This window comes from Urocitellus parryii, chromosome 7 (assembly GCF_045843805.1).
Source record: "Urocitellus parryii isolate mUroPar1 chromosome 7, mUroPar1.hap1, whole genome shotgun sequence".
In the NCBI taxonomy this organism is placed as follows: Eukaryota; Metazoa; Chordata; class Mammalia; order Rodentia; family Sciuridae; genus Urocitellus; species Urocitellus parryii.
In genome coordinates, this window is record NC_135537.1 from 19,831,236 (window position 1) to 19,838,548 (window position 7,313).

The following is a 7,313-nucleotide window of genomic DNA, read 5'->3' on the forward strand; positions in this document are numbered from 1 at the left end:
TATAGGGATCAATAAATGGAAATATTCTGTCAAATTGCTCTACACATTTCTTTTTTTTTTTTTTTTTTGGCTGGGTGGGGAGGAGGTCGACCGGGGGTTGACCCCAGCAGTAGTTTACCACTGAGCTACATCTCCAGCCCTTTTATTTTTTAAGACAGAGTTTTGCCAAGTTGCTTAGGACCTCTGTAATTTGCAAAAATTGGCCTCAAACTTGTGAACCTCCTGTCTCAGCTTCCCAAGTAGCAGGGATTACAGGCGTGCACCACCACACCCAGCTTGCTCTACACATTTCTAATTGATTTTTCAATGTTGTTATGTCTGGTTGTTTTTCACCACAAGTAATGGCCACCAGTTGATTGACCAAGCTCTGAGTGGTACTTGTGTACTAAACTTTTCCTAAAGGTGAGTGGCAGTGTGAGGGGATGGGCTTAAATTTATAAAATATGCAAAAGAATAGGGCCACCTATGAGGTTTCATAATAGACTAGTTGTCATGAGTGTTGCTGATGCCTCTTAATGTACATCTGTTTTATTCTGGCCTGATCTTATAGACTAACTCAGACGCCTCCATCTCTATGTGATCTTCCTGGACTTTCCCAAGCAGTGTGTTGCACCTTCCTGTGAATTTACATCTTCTTACAGATTTAAGACTATTCTTAACCATTAGTGGAAATCCCAATTCTTTAGCTGCTATAATTTTTATTCTTCTTGTGAATGGAAGAAAACTGATTTGGCAGTATTCCGTCCAGATACTTCCATTGCTAGATCCTGTTAGGAGAACTGTCTTTTAAAAATAAATGTAAAGATAGTAAAAATATAAAATTCCCTCACCTTCATTATTCACAACACATTAAATTAATTAATTTATTAATTTTGGTTCAAAAGATTGAACCCAGGGGTGCCTAACTACCAAGCCACATCCTCAACCTTTCCTATTTTGAGACAGGGTCTCACTAAGTTGCCCAGAGTAGCCTTGAACTTGCCATCCTGCTGCCTTAGCCTCCCAAACCACCATGCCTAGCCTATTCACCCCCATTTTAAATATTTTTGTTATATTTGACTTCATAGGAATGGAAAGAAAGCATTACAAATAAAGTTGAGGTCGCTTGCTCTCCAGTTCCAATTCTGCCTTCCCAGGAAATCCCCTGGGTCTTAACTTTGGTTCCCTGCAGGACTTGAATGCTTGATACTTTGGTGTATGCTGCCACCTGCCGATTTTTTTTCATAATAACATGAAATGATTGTGGATTGCTAATAGGGAAAGGGCTACCTCCTGCGAGTTTGTTGGGAAGTTTAGGGCAGAAGTTGCTGTTTATCCTATTGGGGGTGGGGTGGGGGTGTGCTACTGACTTTTGGTCATGAGGGACTGAGATGCTAGTTATTCTCGTTTACTTAAGACCTCTGTAATTTGCAAAAGTTGGCCTCAAACTTGTGAACCTCCTGTCTCAGCACCTCACAAAGCATTGTCCCAAATCTGGAATGTCTGTCTTAGGTGGTCATTTTGCACAATTTTAATATAATACTGAATTATCAGGAATGCAATTATTGTGTACATTGAGAAAAGACTGTACTTTGTTCTATTCCAAACCTGACCCTGAATTTTCATAAAGTAATTTCATTTGTGTGACATTCACTGCATATGGCACAATTATATTCTGTATTCAGTAACTGCAGCAGTCACAGTGATCATCTGTATGTGTTGAGTAGGAATAAATTATTTAGCCTTTTTAAAATGACAAATGCATAAATAAAGTATGGAAACATTGAGTAAAATGTTTTCTTAATTCTCTTAATTAAAAATTATTCAACCTGAAGTTGGTCATGATGATTCACACCTGTAATCCCAGCTGTTCCTTAGACTGAAGCAGAAGAACGGTGAGCTCAAGTTTAGCCTCAGCAATTTAGAAAGCTCCTGTCTCAAAATAAAAATAAGAAAGGACTGGGGGTGTAGCTGAATAGTAGAGCACACCTGGGTTAAATCCCCAGTACCATGAATTAAATAAATAAGTAAAATTATTATAAACACCTGAGTATGATTACCTCCTTAGGTCTTCTATGCTCATTTAAATATTGAAGTATTTATTATTTTTATTATGTATTATTTCCCTTTTACATTTCTTCCCTATATTCTGGTAAGGGCAACATATTGATATTTGGTTAATTACATACACACAAAAAGGTTATATTACCTGCAAACTAAGTACATTAAAACAAAATGATAATCACATCTGTTAGTTTTAAAGGAAACACTGAGTTAGATAGGAGTTTTTTAAAGGGAATAATAGTAGGTATTTATTGAGCTCCTGGGCATGTTCACAAAGTATGGTCTATGTTAAGCATTTATTCCTCAAAATAACCCTTTGAACTGTTTTTCTTCTCACTTTTGAGAAGAAGAAATTGAGGCTAGGGGAAGGGGAGACCATGCAAGCCTTCCAGAGTAGAGCAAATGAGTGAGGCCTCAAAAACCAGTGAGGCCTGGATTTGAACCCAGCTCTGCTGGTTTTAGAAGCCACTTTGGTAGTTCCTTCATTATGCTGCCTCTCCAAAGGGGCAAGTCCCTGGGTGCCAGTTCTTCCCATAGGCCAATACTCTGATGTGCTTTACTGGCGTCTTCTTTAAGCCCTTTGAAGGAGGGGTTATCCCCTCCAGGCAGACCAGCTGCTGAGAACTCCCAGGCTCTCACTACTGGGGAATATGATGGCAACCTCTTCACAGGATTGAAAGAGAAAGTGTGAGGGAGTTGGCAAATGCCATAATGGTGTTATCTGTGTCCCCTGGCAGGCTTGGACAATTAGCCAGCACTATCAAGTACGTAAAAGAAAGGGAAAGCTTGCTGGTTCTCTGAGATCTCCCTGTTCCCTCTTCCTCCACGCTGTCAATCCTTAGTTTGAATACATCAGAGCCGTAGGACTACCGTAACCTCTGTGGGCACAGCGTGGCATGGATTTTCCCTGTTTGTTTCCTGAGTGAGTATCTTCTCTGTCTACCTAGATTGTAAATAAGAATATGCCCCACACTTTTGTCCTCCTCCTCTTCCTCCTCCTTTTTCTTTTTTCATTTATGTGGTGCTGGGACTGAATCCAAGGTCGCACACATACTACCACTAATTTAATTTCTAAGCTCTCTTCATTTTGAGATAGGGTCTTGCTAAGTTGCCCAGGCTGGTGCCAAATTTTCAATCCTCCTGCCTCAGACTCCAGAGTAGAGTCCCTGGGATTACAGTTGGGCACCATTGCACTCTGCTTTTCTCCTCCTTCCTTAGTGGAGTTATTTCACCCAAAGCTTAGGCACAGAAAATGCACTTGAACCATTGTTCAGGGACCTTTGTGTGTGGAAATACCATTTTATTTCTGGATTAAAAATACCATAAAGGAAGAAAAAGAAGTTATCAGATATCTACCTTCATCGATCATGAGAGATAATCTAGAAAATGATTGTGCTTTGATATAAATGTGTGTGCATTGGAGGGCTTTGCTGGATGGCAGGGCCATCCCTTCCTTCTGAACAAAAGAAAGCTCAGAACTTTGTAGGCTGTCAACAATACTTAATTGTCGACAATACCTAATACTTGCTTGGACACAGGTACACATGCCTGTTATTCCAGCAACTCAGGAGGCTGAGGCAGGAGAATCACAAGTTCATTGCCAGCCTCAGTCACTTAATGAGGCCCTAAGCAACTTGGTGAGGCCCTGCCTCAAAAATAAAAAATAAATGAGCTGGAGATGTAGCTCAGTGGTAAAGCACCCTTGGGTTCAACCATGAGTACCAAAATAAAATAAAATACTGATATTTAAAATAAAACAAATACAAAAAAAACCCCACAAGAAATCAAAACAGCTGGGGGTTAGTGCTTTTTAAAAATTTTTATTTATAAACTTTTGTAGAGCACTTAACATGTGCCAGGTACTACTTATACCACTTACATATATGTTATAGTTGTTAAATCATTTAATTGAAACATTCCTTATCAGGTTGTTTGGGGCTCAGAAAGTAGTACCCCAAAGTGAAGACCTGAAGCCAGACATAAAACCTAAAAATATTGCTTTAACTTTCCTTCACCTTTCTGTGTAAGAGCTGGCCACAAAGAAATTCTCTGGTCTACCTTGTTTGTCACAGGTCATAAGAATCTCATTCCAGAAGGGGTCCTGCCCTATAGCTCCGGGGAAGACATGCTGCACAGATAGGCCTAGCTGGGTGTTCCCACTGGGTTACCAGTAATAGATGGCACCCTTTTTGTCCAGTTGTGTTTCTATGGCTTCATTGAATCCTAGAAAATGGATAATTCATCCTGAGTCTATTGGCCTTCAATCTGAAGGCTCCCAAGTCACACAATGAAATAAATGTGTGTTCATTTGTTAGCATGGCTTTTGTTATAGAAGTGAGTGCTGTACCCCTTCGGAGGGTTGAGGGAAGTGATCATCCCTACCTCCCTACAAGGCAGTGATATAATCTTTTAGACCTGTTTGCTCTCTGGTTCCCAGGTTCTTTCCCAGCTCTAATGTGCAGCAGAAGGGGTCTGAACCCACTCACTGCATTTCCAAGCTCATGACATTTCCAGTTAGATTCAGCCAACAGGAGGCTGTGGTGGGAGATTGGACAGCATACATAAAGGAGAGTCCAGGGTATTTCTTATCAATGCTCTCTGCCTCTGAGGCTATAGGTCCTTCTACACAGTTCCATTATAGTTCCCAGGGGGACCGCTGTCCCCCCGGGGCCAGGAACTCTGCCTCTCTTCTGACCTAAGAATGGCAGAGGTTTCCTGCTGCTCCGATTTTTGAGATTGTTTCACTATTCCTCTTTTGAGTGTCTTAGATTCCCCATCACCCATGAGAACAATTTCCTATAAGAAATTCTCCCTCATTTATTTATTTATTTTTTGTATTTCAGTACTAGGGATAAAACCTAGAGTCCCACACATGCTGGGCAAGCAGTCCACACTGAACTGTAACCCCAGCCCTTTCATTATCTAAATGTGTTCTATTTTTCTATGTGGAACCTGGTTGATCATTATCACCATCTCTATTTTATATAAAAGGAAACCAGAGCAATGCCAAGTTAACTGAATTTCCCCAAGGTCATACAACCAGTAAGTGGCAGAACAAGGCTTCAAACAGTCAGCAGGCCCCATGGACCTCACTATCATTGAACGTTGGAGATGGTCTCCACTCTACGCCAGGAAGACGCTATGTATATCACCAGTTGTCAATTGATCTCAGGACTCACTTACATTCTAAACAAATTATTAAAAACTCCACATTTCTTTTGTTTCATTTATTTATTTTTGATACTAGGAATTAAACTCAAGAGCACTTATCCACTGAGCTATATCCCCAGCCCCCCCACACACACTTTTTATTGATTTAAAAAAAAAATAAAAAGGGCTAGGGATATGGTTCAAGTGGTAGTGCGCTCGCCTGTCATGCATGCTGCCTGGGTTCGATCCTCAGTACCACATACAAATAAAGATGTTGTGTCCGCCGAAAACTAAAAAAATAAAAAAAATAAATAAAAAATTCTCTCTCTTTAAAAAAAATAAATAAAAATAAATGATAGCAGAATGCATTACAAGTCTTATTACATGTATACAGCACAATTTTTCATGTCTCTGGTTGTATCTCCTTACGTTGCTTAGGACCTTGCTCAGTTGCTATGTTTGATCTTGAACTTGTGATCCTCCTGCCTCAGTATCCCAAGTCACTGGGATGATAGTCATGTGCCACTGTGCCCGGCTTCCTTTCCTTTTTTCCTAAGTGGCCCAAGAAAACTTTTGGGTGTGATAAGAATTTCTGCATCTTGCTTGCAATAATAGGTTCACAGTGTTTGTCAAAATGTTAAATCATTTAATTTAAATGGATATATTTTATTTATATCTCAATAAGGTTGATTTAAAAATAAATTAAGTGATCCTGAGGTAAAAGTGTGTCCTGTGAATTTAGGGAGTAGCAAGATGAGGGGTGAGGGGAATACAGGTTACTTATGGTCTTATGGGCCTTGGTAAGGACTTGGCTTTTAATTCTAAAGGAGATCAGAATCCACTGGGGGGTCTTGAATGGAAGGATCTGACTCACTTTGTTGCAGGAGTTGCATGATCAGTCTAGTGCTTGACTCAGTAAACAGTAAAGATTTCTTTGCTTTTCTAAGGCAACAGAGGGAAAATAGAGAAGCAGGCTGCTTCATGAAACATGAAACAATATCACCACCTAGTGGGAAAAATCTTGATTGTTATATAAGCAAAACCTTAAAAATCTACTTCACAAAATATGTGAAACTACCTTTTAAGTGATTGTATTTCCCACAGAATAAAATAAATTTAGCGGTAATTTAGGACTTTTTATCTGAAGTTATTGTAAGTTCAAACAAAGTGATACAGTTTGCAAGCTTGCTTTATTTACTTATTGGTTGGGCTAGGGAACCAACTCTGTATGTTAAGAGAGTGCTCTATTACTGAGCAATAGTCCCAACCCTATCATTCTAATTTTTAAAAATCTTTTTTAGTTGTAGATGGACACAGTATCTTTATTTTATTTATTTATTTTTATGTGGTGCCGAGGATTGAACCCAGTGCTTGAGCAACAACCGCAGCCCCTTATCATTCTATTTTAAGAGAACCTAGGTCCAACTCCCTGCTGGAATATTGAATTAATGGTAATGATCGAATATCATTAATTAAAATAAAATTATTAAATAACTAGCTATATCAAATAAGAACGGGGGGAAAAACCCAAAACTTCAGCTGCCATTTATTAAACAGGCTGTACTTTTTAAAATATTTATTTGTTAGTTGTAGTTGGACACAATACCTTTATTTTATTTATTTATATGATGTATTGAGGATTGAACCCAGGGCCTCCCACGTGCTAGGTGAACACTCTACCACTGAGCCACAATTCCCAGCCCCCAGGCTGTACTTTTGAAAAGATTTTTTTGGTTCTTTTTAGTTATATATGATAGTAAAATTCATCTTGATATAATTGTTCAAGCATGGAATATATGTTATTCTAGGGCTGGGGTTGTGGGTCAGTGGTGGAGTGCTTGCCTAGCATGTGAGGCACCGGGTTCCATTCTCATCACTGTATAAAAAAATAAATAAAGATATCATGTCCATCTACAACTAAAAATGTTTAAAAATATATATCATTCTACTTAGGACCCCATTCTTATGAATGTCCATAATGGTGAGATTCACTAAGGCATATTCATATAAGTACATGGGAAAATAATTTTGGATTCATTCCACTGTCTTTCGTTTTCCTATCCCCCAACCCTTCCCTTCATTCCCCTTTATCTAATCTACTCAATATCTATTCTTCCCCT